This window comes from Pygoscelis adeliae, unplaced genomic scaffold (assembly GCF_000699105.1).
Source record: "Pygoscelis adeliae isolate BGI_AS28 unplaced genomic scaffold, ASM69910v1 Scaffold182, whole genome shotgun sequence".
Lineage (NCBI taxonomy): Eukaryota > Metazoa > Chordata > Aves > Sphenisciformes > Spheniscidae > Pygoscelis > Pygoscelis adeliae.
In genome coordinates, this window is record NW_008824669.1 from 914,746 (window position 1) to 928,810 (window position 14,065).

The 14,065-nt window shown below is 42.4% G+C and overlaps 1 pseudogene; it reads right to left on the bottom strand.

Moving 5' to 3' along the window:
• The window catches only part of LOC103916031, a 44,612-nt pseudogene extending 32,628 nt beyond the window's left edge, over nucleotides 1–11,984 (bottom strand).
• Between the last annotated feature and the right edge of the window lie 2,081 nt (nucleotides 11,985–14,065).

Consider the following 14,065-nt stretch of genomic DNA (forward strand, 5'->3'; position numbering starts at 1 on the left):
AATTCATTGCTCTACAGAGGCAGGATGCGTCACCCATGTCCTACTACAGCTTTGCTTTGAAGAACTAAATGACTCTCCCAGCCACCCATTCAGCCCTGTGCTCAGCACCGTTTTGCACCCCGTCTCTGGGCAGGCGGCCAGGATGGTTATCTACATAACTACATTCTCCAAAGACTTTTTCACAGATATATCAGAATGAGGTATTTGACCGAGTAATTAGGTGTAGTATTTTAAATTAACAGTAACCAAACAACTTGATGTTGGCTCAAAGATGATCCAAATTTTGTAATGGCCAGGGCCAAAATAAGCTTGGTTTAGGATCAAGGTACAGAAGCACCGAAACCTGTTTCTAGAATAATTCTAAGATTTCTAAAGCACGTGAATATGTGAATGCATCGTGGTTTTGAAAGGCTGCAACTATTTTTGGCTAAGGTATTTAAAGACTACAGGTATTTTTGACCACCGGTGTTGGTTTCCTCCAGATCTAAATCTCTGCTTTTGCAGAGTGATTTTATTCTTGGCTGTATTCTATTTACTGTAATATTAACTTATTTTTAGAAGTCCACTTCATATTTCAGGCACAAGCGTGTTATTTCTAAGGTATTGAAAAACAGCAGCGTTTTCCTGTCAGGGAAAGTGAGAAAACGGGAGTAGTCAGTATTGGCATTTATGTAGCATCTTCTCTCAAAGGATGTAGAAGGACTTTGAAAATACTTAGTTGTCCAAGATCCAGGGAATTTTCAGTAAAAGGTTGTGTGATATTTGCTGATCTATCACCGACTCCGCTGAATGTGATGAAGGAGATGCAGCCAGGAAACTCTGACCTCCAGGATTTACATGGGAAAGGAAACTTGGAAAAAATGGAAATCAGTCTCTCTCATTAAGTAGGTCAGCAGTTCATTCTCTGAGCCATAGGCATGATATACCCTGGATGATACCTGGGAGCCACGCATGAGGGAAGGGACAACCTTAAGTTGTTGCAAAGTTGCCAGAGAGCTTTTAGAGCTCAAGTCTAACTGTCTAGACCTTTGACAATTGGATCAGTACAGCTTTGGTACCACAGACAGTATTGGTGTAGGATTTAATTAGAATAATCCCTTTTTATTGAATTCTGGGAATGTCAGCTTGCTAATTTTACCTCTAGCTCCTTTTCAGGCCAGCTTTTCCTTAAAAGGTATTTTTCAAACTGGGATGTGAGAGGCTTATTAGGTCACTGAAAGTGACAGAATATAGATGTAATCAATAGTTCATCACTGGGAAAGAGGGTGCCAGAGGCGGTGTTGCAGGTCAGGCTAATTGTTCTAATGGGACTCAGAGTCACAGACCAAGAAAATTACTTTTTATTGCATTTGCTCATCATCATCAGTTATATCCCTTAGCATTCATTCATCAACTTTCCAGTGATTCCCCAAAGAATTAGGATGCCTTACAAAACTCTCAAGAGTGTGATTCTTACTATTTGGGTATTAAGATGTGAAAAGGATTGTTGTAAAATATTTAAATTCATTGCTTATAACTGTCAATACAGTCCCTGTTAGGAAAATTAGTTTTAATTAGTACAAGAAAAATAGCTTACTAAAAATCTCACCGGGTCTTATCAGCGAGGATGTAGACCCACTGAGGAGCTTTTAGCTCTCTTTTTCAAGAATGGAAAGAGAAGTACAACCTCCGAAGTGAAATCTCACCCTACCGTCTTTGCCCTTTAATGCCAAGTTAGAAGAGCATCTTTCTGTGTGACAAGTTTAAACACTGACAGTACTTCTGCATTCTTAGCTACTCGTGTGCTTTTAGCAAAATGCCTCTTTTTGGACCTGTAACACTGGGCAGATCAGCAGTCCCAATTTGTGAACTCAGTTATATATATATATCCTGACTCGAGATCTGAGAAAGAAATAGCTGTTGGCCTGTTTTTACTGGCAACGTGAGAACTATGTGCTCAGTTATCAGTTCTGTTTTGCTGCTGCTTCTGTCGATATACCATAAGTGATTTTACATGTAAAAATTGTGCGTGATCATTTTTGTTGGAGGGACTGTATGTTCCATGAGATCCTGGCAAGCATTCAGTGTTTTGTAGTTCCTGAACTATTAACTGCTCTCTCTGCTTTTAAAGCAGTTTTTTATTTTTCAGTCATATTTATTTTACAGTTAATGTTAAAATTCTATTACTTTTACTATTTCAATTCTGATATATTTTTCAGTATCCTAGTAAGGGGCTTTTATCTATCGATATTCTTTCCTTGCTTGAGTCATGTAGTTTATAACATTTCTAGAATGCAACATTCTGTTCAGAAGAGAAAAGCAAGTATCATTCAATTTTAGTGGATGTCTATGTTTGTCCTTATTGATGTAAAGATAACCATATATACATTAAGAACCTCCAGTTCAATGCATATCTAATTTTTGAAAATAAGACTACAACCAGTGGAATTTTCTTAGCATGGGCAGCTTGCTAGACCTGTCCCTGAAATTGATATACTTTCCAGTTAGACAGCTAATAATAAATGTATTAGTTTCAAAGAGCAGATTGAACCTATCAGATTCAAAAGCAGATAGATATCTATCCCCTTCACACCTCAGTAGATCTATTTTGCAAGAAGTTTGTATTCTTTATGATGAAACCCAAAAATATTGTTATGTTATATGTTGGAGTAATCCACAGCTTTTAGTGTCCTATGCTCTGGAATTAAAATCACATCACAACGAGGAATATAGTTTCTTGCAAAACATTTTGAGCTCAGCAAAGCTGGCATGGCTCCTACTGCTTTTCGTCTAAGCTTTTGACATCTCTTAAGGCTTAGAACAGAATAAGAGGTATTATTAGTTAGGTAAATGAATCCCACCTGCAGTGCTTTTCATTATGTGACAAAAAAAAAATGGTTTCAGTTAGGGGTGAAAGCAAATTGCTTGTGGTCCTAGACCTTGAAACTCGTTAGATTTTCTGGGTCACTAGCAAATTATTTCTCATATTTTTTTTTCACTGTTGATTAATTTGTGGCAGCACTACATAGATAGAGAGGAAAGAAAATCTGTCATGAGACAAATCACTGAAGTTTTGTAGAATTTCAAAGCAAATTTATTAAGTGGACTTCTGGAGCATTCATTCAAACTTTACAAGAGGCTGCTAGGGGAGACTGTGGAATCTCCATCCTTGGAGATACTCAAAACTTCACTGGAGAAGGCCCTGAGCAACCTGCCAGTTTCAGAGTAGGCCCTGCTCTGAGTGGGGGCGTTGGACTAGAGGACCTCCAGAAGTTCCTTCCATCGTAAATTAATCTGTGACTGTATGAGGTTTTGGTTCTATGAATGTAAGAGTTTCAATCCCAGTTTAGCCATGGAATCTCATAGTTTGAGCTGAGTAGATGTGTTACCCTGATCTTAGTTCCCATTACGTGTTCAGAGAGTATTGGACCAGTATTGATGCTCCCAGTCTGTTCTTCTGTGTTCACCATTCACTCCATAAAGCTTCTCCAACTTGATACCTCTCCTTTCTTCCAGGAGTTTTTAAGTGATGACGAAATTTTAAATGATGACACTTAAATTAAATGATGACCTTTAGATGAAAGCGCCCTGTTTTCTTGGTTTCTCTCCCTACCAATAACAACTAGAATGCCTTTTATAGAGGAAAGAAATTAAAACAGAAATATAAGAAGGAAGGAAGGAAGGTGGTTTGGATGGGTGACAATGTCATCTGTACATTGGGTTTAATCCATGTTATGTGTTGTAGTCTTGGCTCTGCCACTTCCACGTTGCAGGGTCTTGAGCAAGTCACGCTATCTCTGGAAGCCTTAACCTGCCCATGGCTTGGGGATGAAGCTTTCTACAGATAAATCTGTGCTGTGGGCATCAAGCCAGCTTGGAGGACATGGGCGTTCTCTTACCAGAGGACTGAGCTCAGTCCAGCCACCAGGCTACAAAGACAGAGGAAGGCTGAGGTGAATCCTGGCACATAGCGATGGAGGAGGCTACAATGTATTTCCTACGGCCATATATATATATATATATATATGTATATATCTGCTCTTCTGCATCATTGTGTGAAGTCGTGGTGCCTTATTTTGGTATTGAGCAGGAGTCAAAGTAGCTACAGAGGTGTCAAAAAGAAGTGAATGAGGCCTTATTCGCCTCTCAGTAATGTAAAGAACCAGAGTTCAAGAATGTTAATAGTAGTTTCTGCATCGTCTTTGGTGAGCTTTGAATCAAGCAGGGATTAATCTTATTTAGTTTTAGTTGTAAAGAAGCTAGATCCCTAGTCTAAGCTAGTCGTTTAAACACTTTCTGTAGTCAGTGGGGAGAGAGAAGCACACCCAATGGCTGATTTGCCTGTCTGTCTACCTTAAAAAGCAATGAAACATTTCTGGGGATGCCTGTTTTCATCTGCTGGCTATAGCAGGAGTCTGCTGAACAGCTCTTCTAGAGATCTATCACTGAGAGAGCTAACATTCAGTCAAATGAATTCTGCATTTTACATACCGCACACAGTTTCTGAGCAGGCCCATAGCAAGAGCCAGTGCACGTTTCCTCCAGAAGGGAAGCTGGATTTCATTTTTTTAAAATTTCAGTTCAGAAAATGCACAATATATTTCCTTGATTAGATGTATATGTAATTAATGCTATCAAGATTGAGCATTAATCAGACTTTTTATTTGCCACTTCTAATATAATATGCTTTTTTTTTTTTTTCTCTTTCTGTATAATGTGACACCCAGAAAATTTAGTTTCTATTATTTGCAGTAAACAGAGCAAAGACCCACAGGTAAAGCAGTCTAGTGCCTGAACTCTGGAAGTTGGATATGTAAAAAGAGGACATTTGGATCATGAACTTTAGGAGCTGGGTACATTTTTATGCAATTTTTTTGGTCAGAAGGTAGTCTGATAGCCTGGTATATTATTTACAGTTAAGATATTTGAGTGAATGGACATTGCATTACTATTTTGTGTTAAGAATTATCCATGTAAAGAAAAAACAGGGCTTGTAGTTCTCCTTAACCTACATGTGGGACGTTCCTTGGTTCCCAGGGAAACCAGAAAGGTAGGATTTGAAGAGTAGAAACGAGAAAATATGATAAAGCAGAGTTGGAGGCAGAATCCCTTATAAAAGCCTCTGAGAGTGAGTGAGTAACCCTAAACATTAACTAGATTTGAGGTGGAGGTTCCCATTAGTGAATGAGGACCTAAGAACTGATCCGAAGAGTATGCAGAGTATTAAATGATACAAAGCAAAGTAATTTTAGAGATGCGACGTGGTGTTTTCAGCCCACATAATACTTTAATCCTCAGACCAACTATTCTAAAACCATCAGCTGTGGTTAATCGGGAATGCTTACAGCAGGGACTGCAATGGCCAGTTCACTCCTTTTTTTCCAATCAAATTTTGCTCTCAACTACACTGCTGTCCTATGTACTTGTGAAGGTAGGATTCAGCGCACCATTTGGATCCCCCTTTGACTGCAAGCCGTATGAAAAATTGTGTTTGACTTAAATAGTGAGACTCACTTCTTATGTAAGCTGGTTAGTTTTCCCTCTGGACATTCACTAGTCTGTAATAAAAAAAAACCAATTTTTAAGTGTTTTAAAATGTGTTTTCAATGTGTTTTTAAGAGATCTGGGCAGAGCGGAGTCATTGTTCCTAACCTAGTCCTGTATTGGAGCTGTTCCATAGGATGTGGGATTTTTCAGTCTGGCTGGTTCATGCCATTTAGCTGGTGCCTCTGACTTCCAGGTACCCTCCTAGCTTCTTACGCTTACTCCCTCAGAGTTTTCCTTATGCAGGGCAGGAGGGATCAATCTGGGCTTCTAGCTTAATGCCTCCTGGGGACAAACAGGAAGGCAGGCACTGGTATGCATGCTGAGTGACAGAATCTTATTATCACTGTCTTTAGCTACAGGGAAGCCACATCTCTTTGCAAGCTAACCTTGTGGTGAGACTCACCATCCGTTCTGAGTCAGATTAACTCTTTCCTTGAGGCTGTAAGGAGCTGCTGAAGTGTCAAGATAGGCAGGGTCCTGCCTCTCTTTTCTCCCTCTAGCTTGGCTCTATTTTTGCTCTTTTTGCACGTGATAGTTGACTCTTCTGACTCTGAGAAAGAGCTGTTACCCTCTGACGTTAGGGCAACACTTGAGCAATACTTGAAGTCGATGGCTCTGGGTTGCTGTGTGAGGTCTTTACAAATCAGGCAATGAATGATGTGTCTGTTATCTTTGCTGGGAAGGAACAAATCCTAATAACGTGCCACTGCATAACCACACTGACTAAAAGTCATCTTCCAAAGGCTGGACTGAACAACTCTTCAGCTTGATACCAACTCCTGGTGTCGAAAGTTTGCCCAGCTAGAGCTTGCAGGTCTGGTCCTCTCTGTGCATGGGTGATGTGAGGCACGCTGCTGGCTGCCCTTACTCCTGTGCTGGTACATCCCTCTCTGACCATATTGAAAATTTCTGCTGCACACTGGCATGTTGTAAACTCCCTGGTGGATGGTGTGCCGTTCTCCATGTGCAGTGATGCCACGTGGACATGCGAGAGCTGCACCGCAGCAGAGCTTTCCAGTGGGTGGGGTTCATAATCAGAGGGTTGTTCTAAAGGTTTTTAGTAATGGAAGTGTCACGGATGAATTCTTCATCCGCTCTCGCTAGGTGGTATTTCATTTATCATCAGGGATCCTTGCTTTTCAAGAGTTTATTGCTTTTCAGTTCATGGCTGGAGACTTAAAAAATAAAATTCACATCTCGTTAGTTTATTGTGATTTTGAGAACGCATTCTCTGAAACCCATGGTTATATATTGCCTGAATCTCACACTGTAAAATGTAGAAGAGTTTGTGTCCTTCAGAGTGACCTTAAATGGCAGTAGCGCAAAGAAAGCTATCAGATGCCATTAGCAGCCTTCTGCTGGATTAATGGCCAGCAAAATCTGGTGAAGATGCCTGGAGCTTTCTAGCATCACTGTTGTGATTTTGTACATAATTGCCCAAGAGCAACTACACAACAGCCAGCAAAGCCTAGCTCAGCCACAGCATCATGCTCTCAGGCCTGTGCACCCGCACGTCCCTCCCCACCAGCTTTCCAGCTAAGGCAAATTGAGGCCAAGTGCCTCTCCCAAGGTTACACAGTGAGGCAGTAGCTCTCCTGCAGTTAAAATCCCCCATCTCTACATGGCTCTTAGGCTTTTTGTCCTGGCCACTTATATGACACGTCTTTATCCTCCTGCCTACTTGAACAGACTGGTTTTGTTGGAAAATCAGCCTGTGCTGTGCAAAAATAGAGAGAGACATGATACGGTGTTGTCCAAAGATTTCAGCAGGGCTTGCTTGAGAATGCCACAAGTCACTTATTCAGGCCATCATTTTGCAAACACTTTCAGCTGACAAAAGCCAGCACAGTTGCCAAAAGAGTCCATTCTTCTCACTCCTTCATCTCCAGCTTCCCTGCTCATGCTTCCTGTGTAGCATCCCCTCTCCTGTTTTTCGGGAGTGTTTGTGTGAATCTGGGCTGGGAAGCTGATCCACGTGAAAACTAACCTTTTAAATTCTTTTTCTGCTGGGTTTATTCTAAACTATTCTAACTCTCTGATAGTCACGACACATCTGTGCAAGCACTAATGCTGTACAAGGGAAGGAGCAGTGCAAGAGCAAAGACAGGTAGCTGAGAGCAGGACAGGTTTGCTTTTTCCATTGGTAATACCAGCTCAGGCCAGGTTGTAGTACTCTAATACTGCAGCTTCGTGTTATGTTCAGCCATTAAAAAATCATTCTGCCCTGGCACACCATGAACATTTCCATAAAATAATGTAGTCTGGAACAGCTAGTTGGAAATGTTTGAGAAAGTGGTATTTTTTTTTAATTAGGGCCTGTTAGACCAGATGCTGCATTCATTAAGCAACTGCACAGATGTAGGAGAGTCAAAGAAAACCCTTTCTGTACCCAGAATGATATAATTTAGTCTCTTCCAGAGTCAGGAGATGCTGTGGTGCCTCAGGGTAGCATGCAAGCGGTAACACGGTGCACAGACCAGGCTGAGGATGCAGAAAATGTGAGGGGAGGAGAAAAGGCCTTTGACAGCCTCCCCAAGCAGGGAGGCAGAGGTCAGAGAGGGGAAGGGAGCTGTTGTACTTTGGATGTTCGACTTGTCAGAATTTGTTTAGTGAAAAAACAGAAATGTTTCCCAAAGCTCCTTTTCTGGGCTCTGGGCACATCTGTTACATGTTCAGAAAAGGAGCTAAAATAACACAGGGGAAAAAAAGTTAACTCCCTAACATCAGACGTGGAGAAGGAGCGATATCTACTTCTGGCTATCAAAGTCTAACTGTGAGGGGGGGGAAACTTCACCCTCTAGTCCACCCCAAAAGAGTTGGGCACAAAGAGGTTCCCAGTAGCGTGTTCAGGAGGTTATGTTATCAGGGATCCTCTCGACAACGGGGTCTGAGCAGCTCCTGGGAATGCCTTATACCCAGCTCAGTGCCCGTTAGGCCGATGTAGCTCATCTGTAACATGAGCAGGATTTTCAGGGGGCAATGCAGATTTTTAGCAGCGATAGCCTGGTTGGGACCAATGAGGATCCCAATTACCTTCCCTCTTACTTGTAACCAAGCATCCGTAAAAGACTGGAGCCCAAGCAAAATGAGTCAGGACATGTGGGGTTTGAGGTACTGACAGAGCCTTTGACAAGGTCTGAAACAGGAATGGGAGTAGGGAAAACATGACAACATCACTTGGAGCCAAGCAAAAACTCATCTGCATTAAAAAATGTCGCCTAAATAACACATTCTCTCTTCTATGCTTGCTGCCAATTGTACTCAATTAATCAGGTTTGTGTGGGGGTGTTTTCCTTCACTCCATTCCTAACAGCATATTTTTCCATAAGTGATCTTAATCTTGTTGCAGAGAATTCATCGCCTGCAAGATCACGGCTGCTCCAAAAAGCTGTAATATTTTGCCTTCAGAAACTAATAAAATTCTCATTGGAAAGCCATAAATACCTTTTGAAGACAGCAGCCCCACAAAGGTATTTGTTCTTTTAACAGTAATCATTGTGTGTTTGCCCCCCTGCAAAAAAGCGGGGTGGGAGTTAGGCTGGTTTTGATCCTGTGGAGTAGATTGAAGTTCTCCTGCTGGAGTCTATTAGATAGTTTCAAACCAGGGAGCATTTACGTGCAATACACCTGTTTCCAATAGCTCCCCCACCTCCATAAAGACAGCTGCAGCAGAAAGTCCTATTCACTCTGGGGAAAACACATTTTATAATAGTTTCCCATCCCCCAGCCAGATGGGATCAAGCTGAGGCAGCTGCAGTCCAGGTCCCATGAGAAATACTACAAAAAGTGCAATTAAAATAATTAGTTAATGCCTTTTTTGGTAACAAATAGGGGAAAAAAAGCTTGAAATAGCTATTCTACATATCAGTCCAATACGATATTGGACGCTTCCCAGGATTGCTCTAAGCTTTCCTTAGGGCTTTAAAAGAGCTTGTGGGTGCTTGGCCAGTTGCTGGATTAAGGATCTCTATTACTGATGGTAACAGGGGCAGGTTAAAGCCATTTGCACAGTAGATTTTCCTGTGAGAATAACAAAAAAAGTGAGTCTGAATTGATAATAATGTGATTTAGATTCTGCTTCCTCCCTTGGAAATCAAGATTGCCTCCCATTGATTTCAGCGTGTACTGGCTTAGGTTCTGATTAAGCGGTAATGCAGAATTTGCCCGATGATTCAACTTTATGGGGGATGTACAAATAAAAAATACATGGCCAAATACGTCCCTGGCACAACTCAGTGAAATGTGGCATTTACCCAGTCATTAGCTGCTTGTTGTTTGAGGGTTTCTCTGCTAACCTTCAAATGATGCAGCAAGTGAAGATTTCTTTTGTAGGCATTTTAATTCCTTTTCCTGAAGTGTTCATAGCAAATAAAGCAGTGTACCAGGAACTGTAGTCCCAGTAAGCTGTATTTGTTATTGCCATAGCAGGTGGTATTTAGTCTGCAGCCAAGTGAGATGACCAAAGGGAGAAATATAACCTAAAACCCAGGGCAGATTCTCTTAACAATCGTTAGCTTCCCTGATTTCACTCTCAGATTTCATTCAGGGGTCAAATTATGCAAACATGAGTATTTTTTCATTTTATATTCCTGTTGCTATTCCCTGCCATCCCTGTGGGGAAACCTGGAGGTCAGGCATCTTAGTGAAGGGCATGAAAATAAGGGAATGTTGAATAATAAATGCTTCAGGTCATGCAGGCTGTTCCTATCTCCTACCTTCCTGACACGATTACAGAATAGCCTAGCTGAGGAAGTTTTGAGTGGCTCACACAGTGATTCTGGGGTGTTAGTACGCAATCTGTGAAGCTGTCAATGCTCTTAGCCTTTGCATGGGTCGTCAAAGGAGCCTTTAGATCTCAGTAAGCACTTTGCCACGTGGCAGGGACTTCCAAAAGCTGCGTGCTATATAACTGGGCATTTCCTTTTAATAGTTTCAAATTATTTCATTTTTGTTTCTTTTTAAATTCTTTCAGTTCTAGGAGAAATGGTATTTTAAAGTATCTGATTTTCTTATATTGTCTGGAAATGTACCTCCGCCCATTTCCTCACCCCGGGCCATTTTTGAACGTTACTGGGAGGAAGAAACATCACGACTCCCCAGATTTGCCTTGTCTTCCTTTTGACTGTGAGAGGTGGTTAATAATAGAAGTGGGAAGAAGGGTTAGCGAAGGGGAGTGCTAGTCATGTGGACAGAACGCCAGCAGCAAAGCTGGCACATGTTGTTTCATTCCCATGAAAGTGTGTTTTATTCATTTGCTGATGATCACCTAGAGTAGCTATGAGAGAGAAAAAAGAGGACCAGAATATTACTGGAAATCTAGGTGAAATTCTGTAGCTTTGTCCCCCTTCACTGGCAGGTGACTGCAGGAAATGTGAGTTTCTGTGACAGTTTCACTGGAAATAATATAGGCACTTTCAGTGGATTAAATATTAAGGGGGAAACATTCATAGCTCACTTCCTTATGTTGCTTTCTTGGCATTAACTTCAACTTGTTTTCATGCTGTTTTCACACTTGTCCCTCTCACCAACGTTTAGGCACCCACCATGCAGATACCTGCAACTGAACTGGTCATCCCAAGCTCCCATTACAGTCAGGAAAGACAAAGGCATTTTTAGGATGTGATTCATTTGACATAGCTTAGAAATTTACTTTAGCATGAAAAGAACTGCTAGTCTCCATGGAGTGTATTGACTAAATCCCAGCTAACTGCATGGAGGGTTTCGGGAGGCTGTAGGCACATACATTTATGGTGGGAGTCAGGTACATCTATGTTTAGTGCTATTAATACCTAGATTTCCTGGTTGCCACTATAGCAGGGTTCCCATGAGCCGTGTGAGATGCTTGTCTGTCTTAACCATATGGTCCTGGGGCATGTCAAGTGGTTCAGGATGGCAGCGCTTAGGGAACTGAATCCTGTGCCCAGTCGGGTGGATCCTGCTCTTGCAGTCCTCAGACTGACAAAGTCATATGTTAAAAGGTAGAAAAGTTTTTTGCCTTATGTGGTAAGTGGAAAGCTTCATACAGTTGTCTGTGTTACTCCTGCAATACACCCGCAAGGCCAAGAAATGCTATCATTCCTAGTTCAGAAATGAGGGAAGAGATGCTGAGCAGGGTAAAGATACTCATCTGCATGGCATATGGAGCGTAAGGTGAGGTGACTAAGTGGCAGATGACTCCACGGCACCAGTTCAAGTGCTGGAAGCAGCCATGCTTTCGCAGAAGTGCCTTCCCAAGCCAGCTTGGAGATCTCAGCACTGCGGCGTAGCTCTGCCTGGAGTCGTGAAGGAAGCCTGGTAAAACATGGAGCTGAACCCTGTGGTGCCTGCGCAGGAGATCGGGCACTACGTAACTCCCCGAGGGAGTTCCCCAGAGGCGGGAACTAGGCTATAAAAGGCACCACTCCAAGGCGCCTCGTGTGCACCCGCCGCCGGAGGATCGACACGTCCGCCGTCGTCATCGCAGGATCCCAGGGTGGTGACATATATCTCGCTCTCTCCTTCTTTCTTTCTTTTCTTCTCTTCTCTTCTCCTTCCTTTTCTTCTCATAAACACCTCAATAGAATTCACACCATCTATTATTACGCTTTCCAAGTTTAAGTTGCTTGTGCCCTAAAAGCGTTTAATTGATCGCCTGGTGTCGTTTCACCTTAATTTAGCCCAAGGGAATCACAGAACCGCTACGACCCCCTGAGTCACCCAGTCTGGGTTGTAACATTTTATTGGCGACGAGGATGGGATTCCCTTGTTGGTGCTAAAGTGATCCTTGGAATTATGCCTTTACAACGGCCCCCCTCTCTGAGAGGTATCATACACAAGGGGAGATAGTCCTCAGAGGACTGACAAGGGATCTGATCCCTATATTTGTGTATTCATTATGGCCTCCCTGGGAGGTCCAATTGTAAGCTGCACCCTTCTCCTGGAGAAGTTAGGGGATATGGCCCCATTTTCTCCCCTTGATATGACCTGGGCCCAAGTAAATTGGCACAATCCAAAAGATATAATGGAGGGAATTACTACGCTTATGAAGGCACCAGTGGTGGCCCAGGAAGCGAGGCACCTGATGCGAAAACAAATAGAAACCCTGCAGAGCCAACTAACCGCGGAGTGTAATCATACTCGGCAACTCCAAGCGGCTCTGGCAGATGCGTGGGACCGAGAAGAGACTTTACGGTCAGAGTTGAAGGAGAGGGGGCAGAAACCTCCTGATCAAGTAGATCTTAATTCGGTTCCTGATAATGAGCTGGAATTTGCACACTTGGCACTGATGGCGAAGAAACAAAGCCCGACACCTTTGCACACAACTAAGGAATTGGAAATTATCTGAGCAACATTCGGCCCCAAGAATAAAAAAGCAGGCCAGTAATTAAGAGAAAAATCATCAAAAAGGGGGACGGTGGGGAAGCTACCACTGAGGAACGGGTGAATCGACTTCCTCCAAGAGTCCCAAAGACAAAGAAAGGCCTGTCATGGGCTGAGAGAATCAACATGAGAATTCCCCGAAATTTGACACATGGCATGCTTGTTGACCTCGAGAAGCTTGTTCGAGCATGCAAGGGAAAAGGAAAAAAGCTCTCTCTCTCTCCCCTCCCTCTCTTTCCTCCCCGTCCCCCTCAGGGAGGGGCCCAGTCCCTGGGTAACGTGAGCCTGAAGGCCTGACTCGCCCCACCGGATTTGTTTATGCAGTTGTAAATTTTGGCACAACTCGCCCCACCTTAGTGGAAGTTGTATAACAAGAATATGCATATTTGGGCCAAATCTGTATTTTGATAGGCTCATATCATACTTTTGATCATTCCCCATGGACTAGAGGAGGATCAAAAGGACAGCCATATTTGATTTTGTCTCTTTGGTTACACTTTGTTTGACATATATATATGTGTGTGTGTGTGTGTGTTGCAGGTTGTGAACAAACCATCGTGGGATCTATGTTCACAATTGTAGAATTATTAGTGTTTGTGTTACTGGCTTGATTTTATTGGGAATGATCTGGTGACTGTATTGAGAAAGATGAACAGGAAGGCCTGTTTTCTTTTTATCATTGTTGGGGTACTGGGATCATGGGGTGGTTTCCCCAGTTTGGCTTGGGAATTGATACAGAGGTTTGTACGTATTTGGAACGAGACGGACCAAGGGGTATGTGTTGCTCTCCCCAGTTTGGCAGCAGAAGGATTTAAATTTGCAATGATTAGTTTAAACCTTACAAAATGTTGGGAAGCAAGTTAAACAACTTTAACCAAACAGGGGAAAACAATACATTGGTTGATCTCAGGGGAACCTGATATCAACTCCTGGCCAACTTTTCCTGGGAAGGTTTGTGGCCTCAAACTTGTGTTTGATACAAAAATGACTCTTGTCAGGTTGTACTTGTTTGTAACAAGGGTGAACTTGGCTTTTGGCTTGCTGGGAGGAAGTTTAGGGTTTTACGTTAAAAAAGGACTGGATAGTTCTGCAAAAATAGCAAAATAGTTAATGACTTTTTAACTGAATCTCTTACTTTTAATATTAACAACCTAATAAAACCAATGGGGTATGAAACACT